Genomic DNA, 23,477 nt, shown 5'->3' with positions numbered 1-23,477 from the left:
CCTGACTTGAACAAAGTACATTTCATAAGTAAATGGATAAGTGAATGGACAAATGAACACATGAACACTGGTGGGACAATGTCAAAATGGATGATCCTGCAGATACAGGTCCACTGCATATAACAGAGCCATGTGGTTCTAGCCTCAGGAAGTACAGGACCTAAGAGACCTTTCTTCCTGCCATCAGACATAGTGATAAAACAATAAATTATTTTACAGCCGGCAGTAATTAGACAAGGGGGTCGTTGCAGTCTCTCTTTCTTTCGGCTCCCTGGGAACATTTATGGGGCTCAGAGGGCAGCCATTTCCTACCGCCCCTGCATGTGTGTTAGTTCCTGCATTTGTGAGCCTAATGGACCCTGAGTTGTGGGAGAAGGTACATGCAGGGCTGCAGGGCTGGCTGTCACTGCCTACTCAGGAGTCTTTGGGCTGACTGGAGGATGGGGGCAGGGTTCTGAGGCTCCTTTGCAAGTCCCATTCTCTCTCTCTCTTTTTCTTTTCCTTTTTTTTTTCTTTCCTTCCCTCCCTCCCTCCCTCCTTCCCTCCTTCCTTCCTTTTTGATACAGAATCTCACTCTGTCACCCAGGCTGGAGTGCAGTGGCACAATCTCCTCTCACTGCAATCTCCTTCCCTAGGTTCAAGCAATTCTCATGCCTTAGCCTCCTGAGTAGCTGGGATTAGAAGTGTGTGCCACCACGCTCAGAGAATTTTTGTATTTTTGGTAGAGACCGGGTTTCACCAGGTTGGTGAGGCTGGTCTTGAACTCCTGACCTCAAGTGATCTGCCCACCTTGGCCTCCCAAAGTGCTGGGATTACAGGCCTGACCTACCTTGCCCAGTTCTCATTCTCTTTCTTTTTTGTGTTCTCTCTTCTATAAAATAGGAAGTTTACATTAAATGACTGATAATGCTCTTTCCAATTTTGAAATCTTACGTGTACATTGATGATTTTGAATCAAGTATTTAACTTGACTTCAGGTTCAGGATATCCACAAGAGCGAGCACCTGTGTAGGTTTTCTGAATCTATTCTGTAGCTCCCCCCACCCCGCCCCCATGCTGCACTAACTTTGAGATGCTCATTTGTGACGAAGATTGCTTATGTGGGGCACAGGGAGAGGAACATCACACACTCAGGTCTGTTGTGGGGTGGAAGGCTAGGGGAGGGACAGTGAGGGCATGGAAGCTGGGGAGGGATAGCAGTGGGAGAAATGCCTGATGTAGGTGACAGGGGGACAGAGACAGCAAACCACCATGGCATGTGTGTATGTATGCAATAATCCTGCAAGATCTGCACATGTACCCCAGAACTTAAAGTACAATTTAACAAAAAAGATTGCTCATGAGAGAGCTAATTCTAAATGATTTCCTTAGTCTGGCACTTATACTGGCTTTATTTGTTATCATTCCTAAATGCTGGAAGTCCCCTATTATCTTAACATCCATTCTGGTTTACTGATTCTCATTGCTGATTTCTTCCTGAAGGCATTTGAGTTTTCTTGAAAGTCAAGTCTTTTCATTGTATACACAAGTCATTAGCTCAGAAGGAGGAGAGGTGACTTGTCCGAAGCCCCTCAGCTGAGAGGCCAACAAGAACTTCTGACTCTCAAGCCCGAGCTGCTTCTTTCCCAGCAATCTAGAGAGAGGTCCAAGTTCCAGTGCCACAGGGACAGGCAGTCCTTTGACATAAGCGACCTTAGGGGTGTCTGAAAGTGGAGACTCCCTGAAGCAGATTTTAATGAGAATAGAGAATGAGAACAAAAGACACGTTTCAGATGATATTGGCCTCAGTTTTGCCATTTATAAAAAGCACGGTGATCCTACTGTGCTCCCTACCTTGAGGAGTTTTGAGTGTTTTAAGTGAAACAGTTCCTGAGAAGGAGGTGATAGATGTCAGGATATTATATAGCTGCCTTTTCTCTGAGAATTTCCTAAATATGAGTGAGGGATTGACTGGGCCTTATTCTCCTGATCTCCCCAATGGTAATAATCACATGCATTTTTTGCTTTTCATTCCTCGAAAGTGAAGATTTGCATAAAAATGCATTATGAGTGTCCTGAGAGATTTGGGAGTGCCAAGGCCCAAGCCTGGTGGGCAACCTCAATACCCACCTTCCCTCCTGTGGTGCAAGTGTCTGAGACAGACTCCTGCCAGGATGGACCATGGACCTAACCCAATTTCCCTGAGTTTGCATAATGCAAAACAAGCATTTACTTTAACAGTCCCACCTTTTCTAGGCTGAGATGTGTTTTCCTTTCCTGAAACTATCCCAGTGCAGATGCATCACATTTCTGACAACATATTCTCTCGCCCAACAGATCGGAATGATCATTTAAAAGCTCTGAGTGAAAGCTCGGGCTTCTGATTGATCTGATAATATTGTCTCATTCCCATTTTAAGCTACCTGTTCTTTAAATTGCATATAAAAATACAGCCCATGCAATATTAATACACTAATGAATAATACACTAACAATTTGAAGCATGCCAACCCACCCAAGGATTTTTCATCTCCTGTATGTTTCATCAGAGACACTTGGTATATACTGAAGAATTGTTAGGATGATGAAAATGATAATAATAAAATGAATAAGAGCAATTTTACTGTGGTGGGAAAAACATGAAAAGTACTTTTCAATTATAAGTGAGAAATGGACACCTGTGTTCCAGGGATGGGCCTCTGCTTTTGATGTAGCACACAAAAGCAGATGTAGTACGCAGGTAAGGGCAGCTGCAGCTACGTGTGAGGGTATGTATAACACAGTCTCATCTGTCTAGTGCTGTCAGAGAAGGTGTGATTGTACCAAAGCAGGATTTCTAGACATCAGAAATACAGTGGCTTGAGAGAAAAGGCATGGACTTTGGAGGGAGCTGGCTCTGTATTCAAATGCTGGTTCCCCCACATCCTTGCCCTGTGAACTCTTTCAGCTTTGTATTTTCTATGTGGGAAACAGGATAATAACTGCCCCTCAGAATTATAGTAAAGATTAAATCAGATCATGTATATGAGAATGCCTGTGCCAAGGCCTGAAATCCGACGGGTATTCACCAAATGATTTCCTTCCCCAAAGCACAGTGGATAGTACCTATAGTAGTGGCTTCATAAATGTTTGTCCCTTCCACCTACACCTTAAGGCTTAAACTTTGAGGCAGCTCATTCAAAAATTCAGAGGCTTTTGCATCTTATCTGTGGATTTGGGAGTATATCTCAGATTACTGGAATTTTGGGATCCCAGATCTGCAAATTAGAGAGGTGTTATGGCACCTCTACATCCAATTATGGATGTGTAAGTATGGGTGATATGCCAATGCTCAGCAGGAAGAAACAGTCTACAGGTGTATATAAGCTTTCTTTTAAACATGAAGCTTTGTGGGGGAAATTATATCCATTATTTTGGAAAAAGCATTTTATGTATCTATTTGTTTATTTATGTATTTATTCATTTAATTTTAGAGACAGGGTCTCACTCTGTCACCCAGGCTGGAGTGCAGTGGTGCAATGAAAGCTCACTGCAGCCTCAAGCTTCTGGGCTCAAGTCATCCTCCCACCTCAGCCTTCCTAGTATCTGGGACTACAGGCATGAGGCACTGTGCCTAGCTAACTTTTGCATTTTTTTCTGTAGAGATGGAGTCTCACTAAGTTGCCCAGGCTGATCTCAAACTCCTGGCCTCAAGCAGTCCTCCTGCTTTGGCCTTCCAAAGTGCTGGGATTACAGGAGTGAGCCACTGCACCCACTGGGAAAAGCATTTTACATGGAATTTATTTTGTAAAGGTTAGTGAGTTTTTTCTTAAAATTGAAAATACATGCTTGCATTTATTCATTCACTCACTCCTCAGTCCTTTACTGATTGTTGACAGTGAGCTAGTCACTATGCTGTAAACACTGAAGATGGAAAGACATGACCCAAGGGGGATGACAGGCCATGAACTGTGACTAGTTAAGTGGAGTGAAAGATGCTAAAATGAGATACAAAACACTATGGACACGGCATAGCGCTAGAACCAGGAAAAGTGGCAAGTGTTGCAGGGTAGTGGCTACACAGGTTGAATACCCCTTATCCTAAATGCTTCGGACCTAAAGTGTTTCGGATTTTGGATTTTGCTGGATTTGGAATACTTATATATACATAATTAGATATCTTGGGGTCAGGACTCAAATCTAAACATGAAATTCACTTCTGTTTCATGTACATCTTAAATACATAGTCTGAAGAGAATTCTATAGAATATATTTCGTGTAGGAAACAATGTTTTGACTGCATGCTGGCTGCTGCTGTCACAGGAGGTCAGGTGTAAAATTTTCTACTTATGATGCTGGATTAGCATTCAAAAAGTCTTAGATTTTGGAGCATTTTGGATTTTAGATTTCAAATTTAAGGATGCTCAACCAATATAGAGCATGTGACACGCTGTGTGCACGTATGTGTACCTGGGTGCTTGAGGGGTATATGATGCTGCTACTAGTTGCTATTAGTCATTGATTGCCAAGTGTGCTCTAATCCACTTTGCGACACTTACTCATGTTTTCTCATTTGGTCTTAACAACCCTGCAGGCTATGCCTGGTTGTTCCCATTTCTCCCTTGAGGAAACTGAACTTCAGAGAGGAAAAACTAGACAGTATCTACTCTGGATTTTATTTTGTCTTACTAGTTCAAAGTCTGTGTTTGAGCTCTACTAAACTCTGAGCCTTTGCCCTAAAGGAGCTGCACCTAAAAAACTAGTTGTGAGGCTAAGACTTAAATGGGAACAAAGTTTTAAGATTTTAGGCAAAATATGATAAGTCCCAAACTGGAGGGAAGTGAGCTGCCAAGTTCATGGCTGGGGTGAAGTTTAATAGAGGAGGAGCTTTTTGAGTTTAGTCTTGAAGTAGGAAGAGGATTTTGAGAAGCTGAGAAGAGGAAAGGGCACCGCAGTCAAGGGGAACTAGAGAGTCTGGGAAGCACACACCTAACGCTGGGGTCACCACAAAATAGACAGAAGGAGGATGTGCCAGGGGTAGAAGAAGTTAAAAATGAGTTTTCAACTTGGCTTCAGGATGCCAAGATTTCGGTACCATTTCCTTTTCTGATTAAATGTGATATCTTAGTTAGGCAAGGCTTTTAAAATTTTCAGTTTGAATCTTTTTTCCCTCTATATGTCAAACATCATCCAAGGAACTATCATAAGAAAAAATGTAACACTATGAAAGAAAGGCATCAGAAGTCCTTGATGAAAAAGTCCTTCATAAATATGGGAAAGTAGATTGTAATGGACAGTACGACTTGGCCTAGAACAGTAGACCACCGTGGCAGGAGGAGAGGAGCTGACTCTCACCTCCCTATCAAAGTCACTTCCTCCCTACGGCAGACGATGTCTTCCACCTTCCCCAAAGTCACTTCCTCCCTACGGCAGACGATGTCTTCCACCTCCCCCTAAAAGTCAGCTCCACTCCTTAAACTGCCACTGTTTAAGCCTTTAGCAGTCTGGGGAGAACTGTAGACATATGATAGTAACAGACCACATTTTGACCAAAGAACCAAAAGGAGTGGTGCACAAGGACCACTACTTGTGCTCTACAACACAGGTAATACCATTTCACCCCCGGACCTCAGTTCCCCATCAGTAAAATGAGGGAGTAGGAGTAGATGTTCCCCAAGGTTGTCTCCAGATGTAATGTTACACAGCAATGAAAAATGACAACTCATCCAGAGTCCCTGGGATGCTAATAGGTATCAACTAAACATCAAAATAAAACAAAACCAACAAACCAGAAAAAAAAAATAAGGAGGGAGAGATTCTGTGGTCAAATTGGGTTAAAAAAAATTAAACGGGGCTCATTACTGAAAGCCTTCAGTGAGTAGAAATGCACAGATAATCTAAAGGAGGAGGAGATATAAAACTCCTACAAAACTTACTTGTCCACATAGTTGTTTTTTTCCTAAAGATACTGTCTAGTGGATTATACTTAAAGAAATATTACACTAGGTTTGGCATAATGAGTTCAAACCCAAGGCAGTTTTTCCTTAGGCTCAGGAGACTAGATTAGCACAGTAGAGAAAGCCATAGATTGGGGCTGTCTGGACCAGACATACTCGTGTTTTAAGGCCACTTCTGTCCTCTTTCCTTTTTTTTTTTTTTGAGACAGAATCTTCCTCTGTCACCCAGGCTGGAGTACAGTGGTGTGATCTTGGCTCTTTGCAACTTCCACCTCCGGGGTTCAAGCTATTCTTCTGCCTCAGCCTCCTGAGTAGCTATGATTACAGGTGCCCACCACCATACCTGGCTAATTTGTACATTTTTAGTAGAGATGGGATTTCACAGTTTTAGCCAAGATGGTTTCAATCTCCTGACCTCAAGATCCACCCACCTCAGCCTCCCAAAGTCCTAGGAGTACAGGCAGGAGCCACAACACCTGACCCTTCACTGTCCTCTTTCTTACAGTGTGACCTTGGACAGGTCATTGCCTTTCTTTTACCTTATAATTAAAACAGATTGGAAAAAGTGATCTCCAAAATCTCTTTTGGTTCTAATAATATTCTAGGAATACATCATTTTCTGCAGCTTGTTAATTCATTCAGCAAATATGCACAGAGCAGAAACTGTGCACTAATAACTATAAGGAGACTGAAAAAAAAATCTAATACCTGCCACATAGGAAGTCTTAGGCAAGTGAGAAGGATAGACAAGTACACAAGCAGTGACAATCCAGTGTGGTCAGTGCTTGTGTCCAAGCCTGGCTCAGAGAGGGCATCTCACCAGTCTGCGGAAAGGGATGGTTAGGAAAGGCTTGTTGGAGGCAATACTGTGGAAGGATGAATAGGAATTAACATGGTGGTAAAAGGAGCTCTGGGTGAAGAAACTTCATGGATAGAGAGAACACTGAATGCAATATATCTGGAAACCAAAACAATATCAACAACAAAAAAACAGTCAAATGGCATCAGCAGCTGTGAGAGTTCCAGCAAATATTAGGTATTAGAGCTACAGGCTTTACATTCATTAATCTCTAATTTCTACAAGCCTATAAAGTACTTATTATCCTGATTTTATAGTTGAGGCAGTAACAGCCAATTCATTATGTTATAAAGGGACTTTTTCTTGAATACAATGAACTTTCAGCTAACCCTAAATAATCTATTAATCGATTACTTATATCATTTTCAGTCTGAGATTATTTTTTCCCTTTTCATTCAAGTTCCTTCTGGCTGCTTCTGATCAACTCCAGTGAGGGCATGAAATGCGACTTTCAATATTAGGTTAGGCAAAATATTAGGATGTGCAAAGATCATCATGCATTTTAAACAAAAAATGAGTGATTTGTAGATTTTTTTCAGGAACATTTCTCCCCTCCATTGGGGTGAATTATTGTGATTAGAACTTAATTAATTCAGTTGTCCTTCCTGACTTTGGAAAGGCTTGAACATTTTTTTATATTAATGCATTCATTCATCAATCATTTATTGAAAACAATTTCATGCCAGACACTGAATAAAACACTTTGGGGATTACCTTGAATCCCCTATAACCCAGCGCAGGTGATACCTCTTCCAGGAAGTTTTTCTGGCTCTGCATCTTCACCTGTGCAACAAGCTGGGTCAAATGACTTTGTCTGCTCCCAAATTTCTTTGAAGCTTGCTTGATCATGACACTGTTCATTATAACACAATTGTCTATTTGCTTATTTGTAATTTTTGATTTGTCTCGATTATGTCTATGAGGGAAGAGATGGTGTGTTCTGTTAACTGCTATATTTCCATTGCCTAACATGCTGCATGGTTGCATAATAGGTCCAGCAAATGGTTGTTTATTGAATGGATGGACTTTCAGTTTTTTGAATACAGAGACACATCTAACATTTTAAAAATTCAAAGGGCTTATCAAAATACCCCAACGTAGTAGGGATGCCTTAGACATTTGTTGAATGAAATGAATAAACAAAAGATGACAGGCTACTCTCTGTTTCAAGGAGCCTACAATCTAGGAAGGCAGAGAGGTTACTTGTGGACTAGCATCTGTCCTTTCTACTGAGCAAGAGAACTCCATCTTTCCCTATTCATGAGCCATGCAGCTTGCATGGGGCTCTACCCACGGCTACAAGAACGGAGAAGATTGCTCCAGAAATTGATTCAGAGGTGGCCACCTGACCCAACCAATTCTTGCCAGAGGAAAAATATGAATCCCAGGTCTTGATATTAAAGAGATCTTGGCTTCCACTGGTGTTGGAAGTAAGCATAAAAAGCTTGGAGCTTTTGCAAAAAGCTCGCTACTGTGAGGGAAGCAATCTGAGAGTGAAGCCAGCACAAAGGAAGGAAAACTGAGAGACTGCCTATGGGCCAATATACTTCCTTTTATCACTGTATGAGTTGGAGTGATCAGTTATTTGTAATAGAGAGTTTCAACTGATGTAGGCATGGGCCCATAACATTGTAAGGGAAGAGAGTTTCCGATAGCTACGATAATTCAAAAGAGAGACTGTTCATTTCAATGAAGAACTCAGAAGAGAGGTGGAAATGTTTAAACTTTGCCATTATTGCAGGTGATTACTTGAATTCCCAGGTAACACTTAAGTGGAAGTGCTTGAATTAGACCTTGAGAGATGAAAAGGATCTATCCATTAATATAGGTGAAGCATTTCTAGGAGAGGAAGCAACAGGAGCAATGTGATGAGGCCCAAAGCATAGGAAAGATTTAGGAATATGTATCTGGCTGAGCCTGAGGTCCATCTGAGGCAGCGACAGGAGAGAAACAAGGACAGGTGGGTAGGATGGAAGGCCTTGAATACCAAGCACTGCAGTATGGGATCTGTAGCAAATGTGCATCTCTCTTCCTGGGAGGTATGGTGTGCAGTGGTACTGTCCATCAAATGCCCACAAGATGGAATCCCCTGAGTCTACTACAGACTTTTGGGATCAGAAGCAGAGCTCTCCCCTCATTCTTGTCTCTTTCCTGACACCATCTGCAGATTTCTAACTGCCTATTTGTAGAGAGAAAGAGAGAAGATAATAGGCCCTTGTGAAACCTCAGGTCTCAATATAAAAACTGCATCCCAAAGACACATCACCTCACAATGGGAGTGCAAGGACAGGCAGGGGAAAGAACCAGAAAAATAGTAATGTGAAGTTCCTCTTCATTTGCTGGGGCCATAGCAAGGAAGAATGGGGTCTTGGTAAGAGACATTTCCAAACTGACAATCAGGGTTGTATATAGGATTATATTCTCTAAGGTAGAAAGCAGGTGTTCACCTTCCATCCTCTCTGTTGCCAAGACCAAAGTGGGTGTTTCAGGCTAATTCTGCTCTGCTCAAATCAGCTGAAAACTTAGGCAAAATAAGTAAGCTTTCTATATAGGGCTGGCTTCATAGGCATGCTATCTATTTAGCTGCATGAAGCATCCATGCTTAGAAGGGCCCAAAGCTAGAATTAATGATTTTCTGTCATCATTGAAGTCTTTAATAGTTTTTGAACAAAAGTCTCCATAATTTCATTTTGCATTGGAACTTGCAAATTATATAGCTGGTCCTGCTTTTGTGTCTCATGGATGGAGGGAAAAAGTCAAAGGTTAGTTAAATTACTAAGATTTGGCTGCTTTCCTTTGGCCATCTCTTGGTGGGAACTTGCCTTGCCTTGTAGGTCCTCGCACTTGTCCACACCTTCCCAGCCTTTCTCCCTTTTCTCCTACTCTCCCACTTTAGAAAGTGCAGCCTCTACCTCCATGAGCCTGAGTCCCACCTGCCTCTCAGGAGTAGGCAGAAATGATTCCCCTCCCTTCATTACATTTTACCAGATTCTTCCTGCTGAAGGCATGTCCTCTTTTTCTTTCATCTTACATTGAACTTTTGTTACTTTTCTATTGTATTATGATTACTTTTGCCATGTAAGATGAAGCCAGTATAAGCCTTTAGAGAGAACAACTTAGATTGAATGTACAGCTTCAGAAATACACAGTCTCTGAACTTCAAGGTCATTATTGATTAAAATGGGAGAAACATTACTTACCACTTATGGTCGTTGAAGATATTAATTGAGGTACAGCTAGTCAGTCAAATCTTTTGGTATGCCCAGGACAGTCCATATTGCCCCCTTTTAACTTCAAAGTGTCCTGGCTTGGACAAAAAGTTATATGGCTCTCAAGTTTCACATTTTAAGATGCCCAGGAAGGCATCTGACACATGTGGGTGCTAGAGACATGTTTGCTGAATCAGAAGTTCTTTTTTTTAAATAAAAAGTTTTTTTAGCTGGGCATGGTGTTGCACCTATAGTTCTAGCTATTCAGGAAGCTGAGGATGAATCCAGGAGGTCAAGGCTGCAGTGAGCTGTGACTGTACCACTGCACTCCAGCCTGGGTGACAGTGAGGAAAGGAAGGAAGGAAGGAAGAAAGAAAGAAAGGAATGAAGGAAGGAAGGAAGGAGGGAGGGAAGGAAGGAAGGAAGGGAAAAGGGAGGGAGGTAGAGAGGAAAGGAGGAAGAGAGGAAAGAGAGAGAGAGGGAGGGAGGGAGGAAGGAAGGAAGGAAGAAAAAAGAATTTTTTTCTTCTCTTTTGGGGGAGTGTGCATACATTTTCATATCTCTACCAAACTTTACGGATTTATAATTAATGGCAAAGTATGCAGAACCTAGAAAAAAATTACGATGTCATAGAAAAAAATGACAAAAATCACTTTTATCATGCCTCTGATTCTTCAAGGGCTGCGATGATGGCTCTTTTGCCCTTTGTGTGGCTTCATGGGAGGGAACAGAGCATGCTTCTCTTTTGTTTTATCACTATTCCAGTGGTGCGCAGGTACACAGAGGTGCAGGGACAATGGAGTGCTTTTTGTTTTACATTTACACTGAATAAAGCACACTCATGCTCACCCCGTCTCCTTTGAGGAAGAACTGGGGTCTGTTGGGGTGGGGGCTCTTATCTATTAGTAATGAGGGAGTATCTACTATATGATGAGTGCCAAGGCTAATCCTTTATATCAGCTGTAGAGGGGCTGGTGTTGCCTCATGAGCATCCTGGAGTAATTGGCTTAGTGGAATTTCCTCTGGCTGGCACAGTTTCCTCCCACAGTCTGGGGAACCTCTGAACCGTGGAGCTGGTTGTCATGACTTGCCAAACTCCCTGGCCAGGCACCTCACACGATCTCGCTATAATACAGATGCATTGGTAAACGCAGCATCTTGAGCTTGTTTGGGCCAGAACACTTTGCCCTCACTGTTTTGATCACGCTTGGATTTTTGCGCCATCAGCAGCGGGGGCAATTAATCTGTGGTAAGCAGAGGGGTTGGAATTACAGATTGGAAATACAATGTGGCCAACCTGGGCATCAGTATGATCCTGAAATGTCTGCCACGTAGACAGTAATTAGTAATATTGTTAATTCATTACTCATTATGCATATCTGTGCACCACTGGAATAGTGATAAAACAAAAGAGAAGCATGCCCTGTTCCCTCCCATAAAGCCACACAAAAGGCAAAAGAGCCATCATTGCAGACCTTGAAGAATCAGAGGCATGATGAAAGTGGTGATTTTTGTCATTTTTTTCCATGCTTCACAGGAAGCATGATTGGGAGGCCTCAGGAAACTTACAGTCATGGAGGAAGGTGAAGGCGAAGCAAGCATGTCTTCTCACGGTGAAGCAGGAGAGAGAGAGCAAAGAAAGCCATACACATCGAAACCATCAGACCTTGTGATCCGTGAATTAACAACAAAAAATCTTAGTTTTGTTATTCATTTCCTAATGAACGTTACTGGTAAAAAGACAAACTTGGAATAAAACTGATGGCCACCAAAACTGATTTTCCCTTCCTGGTACTCCCTTAAAACTTGGTGTCTCCACCTCGCAAGGGGTCTCACTGTTCTCTAATGTGAGGATGGATTAGTCCATTCTCACACTGCTGTGAAGAACTACCTGAGACTGAGTAATTTATGAAGAAAATAGGTTGAATGAACTCACAGTTCCACAGGCTTCACGGGAAGCAAGACTGGGAGGCCTCAAGAAACTTAGAATCATGGAGGAAGGCAAAGGGGAAATGAGCATGTCCTCAAGGTGAGCAGGAGAGAGAGAGCGAGCAAAGAAAGCCATATGCTTTTAAACTATCAGACCTCGTGAGAACTCACCTACTATCACAGGAACAGCAAGGGGGAAATCTGCCCCCATGATCCAATTACCACCCACCAGGCCCCTCCCCTGACACGTGGGGATTACAACTGGACATGAGCTGGGTGGAGACGCAGAGCCAAGCCGCATCAGTGGGCTTATGTGTTTCTCTTGCTGACAAGACTGGAAACTTGTTGAGAGCCAAAATGATCTTCATGCCTGTGTCAAGCAGCAGTCTAGTTCTGGGCGGTATTTGTCCAGAAATCTAGCACTTGCCTCACACAGGGACAGTGAAGCAGCATGGCCCTCAGTACCCTCACCCTCATTTTAAAGTGTGGAGGAGACACTGTAAGCCATTGTAAGGCCATAGGCTGGATTTCAGTTGGATTTAATTGGGACCCCTTGGAGAGTCTGGGGCAGAGAAATGACATATTCTAACTTTAGCTTTAAAAAGATCACTCTGGCTTCTGGGTCAAGAGCAGATTGTGAGGGATGGAGGTTCCGGAGACTGGCTGGGAGGCTACCTCAGCCACTTAGGTGAAATATGAAGTAGGGCTTGAACCAGGGCAGGAGCAGGGGAATGGTGAGAAATGTTCAGAAACATACCATATTTTGAATACCAGGCTGATGGGTTTGGCGCATGAAGCACATGTAGGGAGAGAGGGAAAAAAAGAGGAGGTAAGGATAACTCCAGTTCTTTTGCTCTGAGTAATGGAAGACTGGAGTTATTATTCACTGAATTAAGGAAGGGTGGGCTGGGAGCAGGTTTGGAATATTAGCCACTGCAGGAAGGGAGATTGTCACTGGGCTTGTCCCCAGCCTCCCTCAACTCCCCATTCCTGCCTTTGGGAAGCCCCAGTCTTTCCCAGGCCCTGATTCTGCTCCCACAGCACCAGCTTCTGACCCCTGCCTCCTTCAGCATCCTTTCATGTGCTGCTTGTTCGCTAGGATGTCCTCATGTCTGTCAGGTGCAGCGGTAAGGAAAATCAGGTTCTACCCAATTAGCTCATCTTAAGTGGATTTCACTGTGCATTTAATTAAACCTGTTATAATCTTGAAGGGTATTTTGATACATGGCACTTATACAGAGTAATTAGACTACTGTGGGCATGCACATAAATAACTCTGGGCTGAGGTTTAAGCTGGGCTCTGCTGCTAAGGGTTCCTACCAGCTACCCTGCCAATAATTTCAAAGCCAATAATGTTTACACACTAGTTTGCAACCTTCTTAGTCCTTCTGGCTGGTAGATCGATTGCAAGGTCATCTGGTTATGCCTTGCTCTGGCATAGAAGAAGCGTTCCTGATCTTGTAACTCCACTCAAGTGATTTCATTTTTTAAAAATTGACACATTATAATTGTACATATTTATGGGTTACGTAGTGATGTTTCCATACATGCAATGGATGTGTCAAATCAGGGCAATTAGGACGTGTATCATCTCAAATATTTATCATTTCTTTGTGTTGGGAACATTCAATAGAATTCTTCTAGTTATTTGAAACTATATATTATTACCTAAGAGTATAGAAAACTAGAGCTTACTCCTATCTAGCTGTGTCCTTTCATAAGTATCTCCCCATCTTCCTTTTCCCTACCATGAAAACTCCTTGAGCGTGCATTCTTGGCCATGGAAAATCTGGTGGCCCATTCCTTTTCCAGTATATACTCAGTCTTCAAAACTTTATTCTACTGGACAACTATATCTCAATCTGCCTCCAAACTTTTGCTTCAGTCACTTCCTCTGCATTGAGTTCCCTTTGTCTTTTATTCTGTATTTGTCAGAATAGGGGTAGGTTATGCTGCAGTAACAAATGGCCCTGACATCTCAGCAGCTTACTGTTCCAAAGGGTTTTATTTTTCTTTCCCTCTCTCAGTCCTTCTGTACAACCACTGCAGGTCAAGTGCAGCTCATCTTTATGCCAATTATGAGGGTAGAGGGAAAAGAGAATATGGGGAATCATATACTGGGTCTTCAATCTTCTATGCAGAAATGGCGTATTCATTTCCACTAACATTTCCTTGGTCAAATAAATCACATGACCGAGTCTGCCACCAATGGGACAGGGGAGTATATTTCTCTCCCAGACAGACAGTCAATGTTGTGAACAATAATACAGTCTGAAGTTGCCCTATGAATCTTTCCAAGATAACTCCTCATTTTTATTTCTAAAGCAGGGGTCATTGTGTACTTCCCATTAGAATTTCAAAGGTTTGTGCTTTTCTCCTTTAACAGATATGGAGCTTGTGGACAGAGCAGTTTTTTTTTTTTTTCTGTCATCTTTCTCACCAAAGGTGTCTAGTAGACATGCATTACATGTTATGTGAATAAATGTGGCCTTTTTGATTGTGCACCACCCAGGAGACAATAATAGGAAGCAAAGAAGCCTGAGAAAGCTAGAACTACTCCCCTTAGAAGAGCATATGGCTTTGTTCGGTAACAGCTTTATCTCATTCTATCCTTAGGAAAACCTTAGGGGACATAGGTAGTATTTTTACCCCCATTATATATATGAGAATGCAGAGGCCCAGAGAGACAGGAAGATGCTCACTTTCACGGTGAATTGAATTACTGCCAGTTTAGCACTACCTTTGAACTTAAAATGATGTTTATAAATGAGAATTGCTGTTTCACGGCCAAAATGGTAGACCCAAGCCTTCTGTCTAACAGGAGAATACCTTTGCTAATACATATGCCCTCCAGAGAGTAGGGATGGGTTGCATAGGAGAAAATCACTGGATTACCCAAGGAGATTCAGATAGACCCACTTAATTGCTGGAGTTTATGCTTTTGTGAATTCTTTTATTAGGCTATTTTGTTAGGGAGAGCCAGAGATTTAAAATGGATTCCTTAGAATGAGTGGAGTGGACTAGCATTTACCAAATACCTGTACCTGTACCCTCATGGTATTTAGGAAGTAACTAGCTTACTTGTGATTTTACAGGCTCGAAGGCAGAAGGGACTTGCCTTGTTTCAGATAAGGCTTTGGACTGTGGACTTTCGGGTTAATGCTGAAATGAGTTAGGACTATGGGGGACTGTTGGGAAGACATGGTTGGTTTTAAAATGTGAGGACATGGATTTGAAGGGGCCAGGGGCGAAATGATATGGTTTGGCTGTGTCCCCATACAAATCTCAATTCAAACTGTATCTCCCAGAATTCTCATGTATTGTGGGAGGGACCCAGTGGGAGATCATTGGAATCGGTGGGTGGTTTCCCCATACTGTTCTCATGGTAGTTAATAAGTCTCATGAGATATGATGGTCTTATCAGGGGTTTCTGTTTTTGCATCCTCCTCATTTTTCTCTTACCACTGCCATGTAACAAGCTCCTTTTGCCTCCTGCCATGATTCTGAGGCCTCCCCAGCCATGTGACACTGTAATTCCAATTAAACCTCTTTTTCTTCCCAGTCTGTTATGTCTTTATCAGCAGCATGAAAATGAACTAATACATTATCTCTACAAAATAAATACATAAATAAATAAAATTAAAAATTAGCTGGGTGCCATGGGACACACCTATGGTTCCAGCTGCTCACGACGCTGAGGTGGGACCAAAGGCTGCCTGAGTCCAGGAGGTCAAGGCTACAGTGAGCCAAGATTGTTCCACTGGACTCCAGCCTGGGAAACAGAGCAAGTGAGATCCTATCTCAAAAACAAAAAACATATAAAAATATATACAACAGAAAGAACAAACTCATTTGTGGAGACAATAAAAAAGTATTTAAAAAAAATTCTCATTATGTCAATTCATTATACAGAGCTATTCATTGCCAGTACATGTGCTAAGTATCAGAGATACAGAGATGGAAAGTAACTAGTTCCTGACTGGGTGCACTGGCTCGTATCTGTAATCACAGGACTTTGGGACGCTGAGGTGGGTGGACTGGTTGAGTTCAGGAATTAGACACTAGCCTGGGAAACATGGTGAAACCCCATCTTGACTAAAAATACAAACAATTAGCCGGGCATATGGCACACGCCTGTACTTCCAGCTACTCGGGAGGCTGAGGTCAGAGAATCACCTGAGGTTGGGAGATTGAGGCTGCAGTGAGCCGAGATCATGCCCCTGCACTCCAACCTGGGCAACCAGAGTGAGACCCTGTCTCAAAAGAAAAAGAAAAAGAAAACTGAGAAAGTAGTTCTTGCCCTTGAAGAAACCTCATATGTAGGACAGGCGACGTCTCCCACTGCAAGGCAGAGTAATAATCATCAGGTAGGAAGGAGGCACAAACCAAATACTCGGGAAACACAGAGAAGGAGGAGGGGAAGGCAAAACTCGAGTGAAAGCTGCTGATCCTAGCAATATTACTCTAGTCCAGGCGGCTTATTAACCAGATTGTCAATAATGTCATGGTAAATGTTTCTAACGTTTTTTAAAAAGCCTCCAAGCATTTTATTGCATTTGACCCTTCATCTAATAAAGCTATCTGCCTATGCCAAGTGGTGTCAGCATGCCATTTAACATGAATGGCCAAGTCCATTCCAAGGTCCACGAGGGAGAGGGGCTCCTTATGAAAGCAGTTCCTCCTCCCCTAGGCCTGGTCCAACTCACACCCTCCACTCTAAATTCCACCCAGGCCATGTCCGAGCTGTGTCCTGAATTATGTTGTGTGTGTATCCCAGTTCCTCTCCAGACTCTAGCAAGTGTTTCTACTGTGGAGGCTAAATAGCATGGGCCAGGAGTCAGGGCTCTCAAAGCAGCCAGTATGTCTGGATTCACATCCTACCTCCATCCCTGAGCCCTAAGCCCAGAGTGAGGATCAGTTTTTTTTATCTTTAACATAGGAATTATGAACATCTGCTTTGCTGACATTCTGTGAATACTGTGAATGTGTTAACAGTTCTCTGTGATTAGCCCCGCAACCACCTGCAATGCCTAAAATGATACTAAAAGTGTCATTTGTGCCAAGGCCTAGGCTCAGTGCAGCATCTTCTTTGACCCTCACAGTTCCCTGAGGTTAACCATATATTTATCTGCATTGTAGAGATGAAGTGACTTTGGCTTAGTTACCTCAAGCGACCTGCCCGATCTTAGGTAGCTATGGAATCGCTGGGACAAGGCTTGAACCCAGGTTAATAATGCTACCAAGGTAAACCCTTTGCAACCACATTCTACTCACAAAGGAAGTGGAGATATGGTGCCCAAGTCAGGGTATAAGAATTATGTAGAAAAGACACACCTGGCCAGGCATGGTGGCTTATACCTATAATGCCAGTGCTTTGAGAGGCTGAGGCAGAAGGATCACTTGAAGCTAGGAGTTTGAGACCAGCTTGGGCAATATATCAAGACCCCATCTCTAAAAAAATTAAAAAATTATTTGGGTGTAGTGGTGGGTACCTGTAATCTCAGCTACTCAGGAGGCTGAGGCTGGAGGATTTCTTGACTCCAGAAGGTCCAGGCTGCACTGAGCTATGCTCCTACTACTATATTCCAGCCTGGTCGACAGAAGAAGACCCTGTCTTTATTTAAAAAATAAATAAACAAACAAATAAAGGCACACCACAACACATTACAGTGCGTGCGCGCACACACACACACACACACACACACACACCCGCACCCACAACACACACACACTGCCCCTGGTTCCACCTTAGCAGATTCTGGTTCAGTGTATCTAGGGGTAAGGTAATTAATTTTCTTTTTTAAAGCAAATGGTCCAGGTAATTGTGATAAAGCTGGCTCTTAGAATGACTTTTGGGACCTCACTTTGAATTAAAGGATGCCTCCTTCTGCTCTTCTCTGGTACTTGAATCTGGTCTACATCCTCAGACTTTTCAGTCTAGTTAGAAAGCCATCCATCTGTCCACTGACTCCATGCACCCGTGTGCTGGCCATCAGTGATCTAGACCAATGTAAGGCACAGTTCCCAATCTGGAGAAGTTCACAGCTTCAATTGTTCTCATCTTCACTGGAATTCTGCCTCCTTTCTGCTTGTGTGAATTAGCTCCAGCCATGCATTCTGGAGGCCTAGTCAAGAAAGCTCTCCTTGGCCCACAGCCCTTCCTTGGTCCTTTATATTTTTCTTTTTCTTTCTTTTTTTTTTTTTTGAGACAGAGTCTCGCTCTGTTCCCAGGCTGGAGTGCAGTGGCGTGATCTCGGCTAACTGCAGTCTCCACCTCCCAGGTTCAAGTGATTCTCCTGCCTCAGCCTCCTGAGTAGCTGTTGAGTAGAGACAGGGTTTTACCATGTTGGCCAGAATGGTCTCTTTCTCCTGACCTTGTGATCCCCCCACCTCAGCCTCCCAAAGTTCTTGGATTACAGGTGTGAGCCAATGCACCCAGCCTCGTTTTTCAATTGTATATATTCAAGATGTATAACATGATGTTTTGATATACATATGGTAGTGAAATATTACAGTCAGTAAATTAACGTATCCATTATCTCACATGGTTACTTTACTGCAGTCCTCTTGCGGTCTGTTAGAGCTCTAGATTTATTCATCTTACATAACTGCAACTCTGTACTGTCTAACTTATACACCCCTATTTCCCATCCTCGCTTCTTTTGTCACAATACCTCTGAAGGAGAGGTTGAAGGAAAAGGGCTTTGTAAAGGTGTGTTAGGTCTCACAAGACTGACTGGCGCTCTCTCTCTCTGCCCCGCACCGTGCCCCTCCCTGACAGCCAGCTTGGCGCATACCTGTGGTTGCTCTGTCTACCTTCCCGCTGTATCCCAGCAGATCCCCAAAATAAGCATCAGCAGCTGCATTGGAACCCTACCCTCCACAATGAGGAAGTGGCTGAGAGGCTTGGAGAGAGGACAGGGAGGCAGGCAGGGTCCAACCAAAGGTTCCCTTGAAGAGTCATGAGTGGGTTTCGGAGGGGTCCATGAACCCTTGAAATTGTACACGTATACCATGCACTGTGTGTGTGTGCGGTGCAGTGGTGGTGGTAGGAGAGTTCCTGACTGTCCCTGAGTTTGAAAAGTGTTTGTGACTCACAAAAGGTTGAGAGCTACAGCTATCCATTCCTTCAAAGGAGGTCAATAGTTATCTTCAGAGAAGAACTTAAAGAGGGCCCACACATTCCCTTAATTTCTTACTCAAGAGTCTTATTTGATCTTCAACCTCATCATGTAGGGTAGTTATTAGTTTCATGCAATGATTCGGGAAACTGGGATCCTGCTAGGTAAAATAACTGGCTCAAGTCCCATAGGTACCAAGTGGCAGAGGCATGGCCCACACCCAGATCATTCCACTACAAAAACAAAAATTCTCATTCACGCTCAGGAAAAATTAGGGAATTAACCAGTTTAAATTAGCAATGAGAATTCAGTACCCAGCTTTTGAGTATCTACTATATGCTGGTCACACACACATACACACGTGTATGTGCGCACACACAAAGATATATCTCACACACAAAATATATAAATATATATACATATGTATATGCTTATATGTATGTAAATATATTTGATCTTCCTCATTTGAAGAACAAAAAGTTTGCCTGGATTTTCAGGGCTCTTGTGAATACAAATGAGTATGATGAGTCCCAGAGAGGCTACATTAAATTGTTCAAACTTCCACCACTGGCAGGTGAGGATTTAAACCCAGGTCTACTGAAGTCGTCATAGTTTTGTCTCTTTTGATGTATTTCTTACCTCCCTGGGTAATTTACAGAATCTTTGTGGGAAGTAGCTAGCTGCTGGCTGAGGCAGAGAGTTGAGGGAAGGGAATGGAAATGACGGCCTGCTAAATATCTCTGAAGCTCAGTGTTTTCATCTGTGGAATGGATGTAAGCCATATTTTAAAGGGAAACTGTGAAGATCAAATAAGATAATGTATTTATGTGCCTGACATGTGGCAAGGCCTTGCTGCATTTAGCTGTTATTATCCTATTGAAAAGAGAAGGACATGCTGCCTCAGTGGGACTGTCTCCCTCCTTGGGGCTCTGCTGTTTAGCAGTGGCTTAGTGGCCTTCTGTGAGGTAGAACCTGCTTGATTAAAAAGTTTCTCTTTTTCATCCTGCCAGGAGATTTGAGGAGTTCAGAACTATTTTTCAAAATATGTTTTGACATTTAATTATATACATCCTCCTCTTGGGGTTATAACTCCCCTTGTCGTGTCTGCAACAAACAGGGTTTTTTGATGTACTAGCATCCTTCTTATCCCTCCATAATCAGTTTCCTGCCTTTAACAATTAGCAATCTGAACATCGAGGTTCAAACACCCAGGTAACTTAATTATTTCTCTTTCTACTTCCCTTAACCAAGATGAACCAGCAACTGACACATTGGTTTATCTAGCATTTTAAAAAATGTGACTTTAGACTGCATACTGGAACCAATGACCCTTCTCTCAGACCACATTCAATTAATATGCAAATGAATCAGATCTTCTGGGTCAGCATTCAAGTTCAGAATCAAAGGAAATCCAGGGGCAGAGGAGGGAGGAATTAACTACTCAGAGGAGTAGTTCAGAGAGAGAACAGGATTTGGAATTAGATCAACCAGGGTTTGAATCCTAGCTCTATCACTTACCTGCTTTTAACTATGGTCATGAGCAACTCATTAGCTCTCAATAGCTACCCCTGAGCAAGCTCTGGAGACCTGAGTGTCCACGTCAGGTCTATAAGCAAGATATCCTAAACAAAGAACAAGCACTGTATTCCCTGAGATGAGATCCCAGATTGGAGCAAGGAGGAGAGGAGTGACCTCCAGAGAGCAACCAGAGGACCTGGAACCTGCTTCTAGCTCTGCCACGGGGTAACTGTGTGGAAAGGTCGCTGGAGAGGCTTGTGTCTTGGCACTTTCATTTGCATGACAGAGATAATAACAAACTCCTCCCCGCTTTCCTCCCTGTTTCCCTCTCAGATATGGTAGAAGATCCTACAATAACTCAACAACATTTTCTGAGTGCCTGCCCTAGGTTAGGCCCTGTGGAAGAAGCTGAAGATACTCAGACGAATGAGACCATCCTTGTTTTCGAGGCAGTCAGAGCCTGATGGGGAAATGCACACTAATGACCATTTGTCAGAGAATAAGGTGACTGAACCACAGGAGAAATATACTAGGACTGTGGGAAGGAGGAGGATGGGGCTGCTAAGTCCTCTTGGGATAAAGAGTTTAGGACATGTTATATAAAGAAAAATAATTTTTATTTGTCGGTTGACAGAAATACTAAATGTATTTTGTCAAACATCTTGATGCTGTAGAAAGGTACTAGAATTTCATTTGGTTTGTTTACTGTTTATTCATTTATTTATTTTTTTGAGATGGAGTCTTGCTCTGTCATCAGGCTGGAGTGCAGTAGCACAATCTCAGTTCCCTGCAACCTCTGCCTCCAGGGTTCAAGCGATTCTACTGCCTCAGCCTCCTGAGTACCTGGGACTACAGGTGCCCAGCACCACACTCGGCTAATTTTTTGTATTTTGGTAGAGACTGGGTTTCACCCATGTTGGCCATGATGGTTTTGATCTCCTGAACTCATGATCCATTCTTCCAAAGTGCTGGGATTAGAGGCAAGAGCCACCGTACCCAGCCCTATTCGTTTATTTATTCATTCAACACATTTCCTGAGTCCTACCATGTACCTGTTTCTGTGCTAGGAACTTAAGTCTTGCTGTTTCACTTTATATGATGATAGATCAATATGTCTGTCATTTGGACTCAACGAGTTGGTATTGGTATTTTTCAGCCCCTAGTTGGGGCCATCAAGTATTTGTTGAAAGTGAGCAAACAAAGGAACACATGTCTGATGCAGTCCAAAAGTCTTAGTCAAAAAACCAAAGACTTCTAAATGTCTTTCAAAGGATAAATCTTTTATGATTCTACTAACTTGGGTCAGCTTCTGTCAAATGAACTGTGTTTGGGAAGAACTTGGGTGTTCAGAACTCTTCAGTTCCTTGGGCTTTGAAAAGAATATTTCTACTCTGTGGTCAGTTTACCATCAATTTCTTCCTGGGAAGGGCTTAGGACACACAGAGCAACTTAGAAAAGCGGTTCCCAGTATTAGTAACATTTCTCCCCTGCTCTGCTATTCTAGTCTTGCTTCAATGGGGGAATGGATATCATGTTCATTTTGGCCCAGGCCATCAGTATTATGTTTTAGTAGGCAATAAGGTATGTCTCCCCACATTCTGGAGCTAGGTGGAGCTTCCAGGAAACTGGAACAAAAAAGGCACAGGGCCAGGGAGATACAGGGTAGGGACTGAGGACTGGAGAGGAGAGCTGGGAAAGGTGTGAACTAGCAGTGACTCAACCTGAGACTGTGGGAACCTAGAACTTTGTACAGATGTTCAAGGCATGTTAGGTATAGCAGGATGGCTCTCTTTGACCACAAAGCAAAGCCTTCATCCATTCATCTACCCACCCTCTCATTCCTCCCTTTCCCCACTGACCCATCCGCTAGTCCAGCTAACCAGTCTCTACAGGTAGGCTCATTTCTAGCCATTATGTTTATAGAGATGAATGAGGAGATACAGAGGCATGAACAAGCAAATTAGGATACAATATATCTACAGCAATAGAGACAAGAGGGAGCCACTGAGAAAATCAAGCAGCTAACAACTAACTAGCTCAGCAAATCATGGAAGGCTCCCCAGGGAAAGTACCGATAGGGCTGAGCCTGGAAGAATAAATCTGAGATTGCCAGGACAGGTAACCTGGAGAGTTGTACCAGGAGGCCTTAAGAGTAATCTCAAGGTCATGGAGGTGAGAAAGGTCTAGAATATTCTGGGGAGTGGGAGAAGTTGAATGTGTGGCTAGAATGCAAGTTTGTGGCATTTGTATCACATTTTGCAGGATGGTTGATTTTTAGTTGGCTGAGTTTTTAAGAGCTCACCTTAGATGGCAACAGCCTTGAAGACATATGAATGCATTTTAATATCAAACAAGATTAGGTTAAATATACTGGCTCTATGCTCTCATATGCATATCTTCTGTATGTCCCCAGTTGAAATACCTGCCCATTGTACATCATTCATTCTTCCATTCATTTGTTTAAAAAAATGTGTATTTGGAACCTACTCTGGGTCAACAAAGGCAAAGAGAGCTTAGTTTTCCCACATTTACCCAGCTAAGTTCATCATAGCAACTGACAGAGGAAAACTCAACTCCCAAAGCCCACACCACTTCTACTGACACCAGGCATTGCACAACACGAATTTCTCTTTTGAAGGATAAAGGAAGGAGCTAACTTCATGGAAACTGAATTCTTTCAACTCTGAGTCTCTCTTGGCTTTGGTAATAAACATTATTAAGGAAGTGTCTCTTCCTGGGTCACTTCTGCCTGTTTATATCGGAAGGCTCAATCAGTGAGCAAAACAGATGAAGACTCCTGTCCTTGGGAAATTTACTCTACTGTGTAATTATTACTTTGAATTACCTGCTCAAAATGGCTTTGCCTTCCAGACAGTAAGCACAATGACGGCTCAGGTTATGTCTCTCTTATTTGATGATGGACTCAT

The 23,477-nt window shown here is 42.8% G+C and overlaps 1 protein-coding gene across 4 annotated transcripts in view; it reads right to left on the bottom strand.

Moving 5' to 3' along the window:
* TENM4 (teneurin transmembrane protein 4) overlaps window positions 1-23,477 on the bottom strand; it is a 3,204,727-nt gene that overhangs the window by 1,022,140 nt on the left and 2,159,110 nt on the right. The gene's annotated exons all lie outside the window — the stretch shown is intronic.

The sequence above is a fragment of the Callithrix jacchus genome, chromosome 10, assembly GCF_049354715.1.
Source record: "Callithrix jacchus isolate 240 chromosome 10, calJac240_pri, whole genome shotgun sequence".
NCBI lineage: Eukaryota > Metazoa > Chordata > Mammalia > Primates > Cebidae > Callithrix > Callithrix jacchus.
The sequence above is the reverse complement of the archived record's forward strand: the minus strand, read 5'-3'. Positions and strand labels throughout refer to the sequence as shown.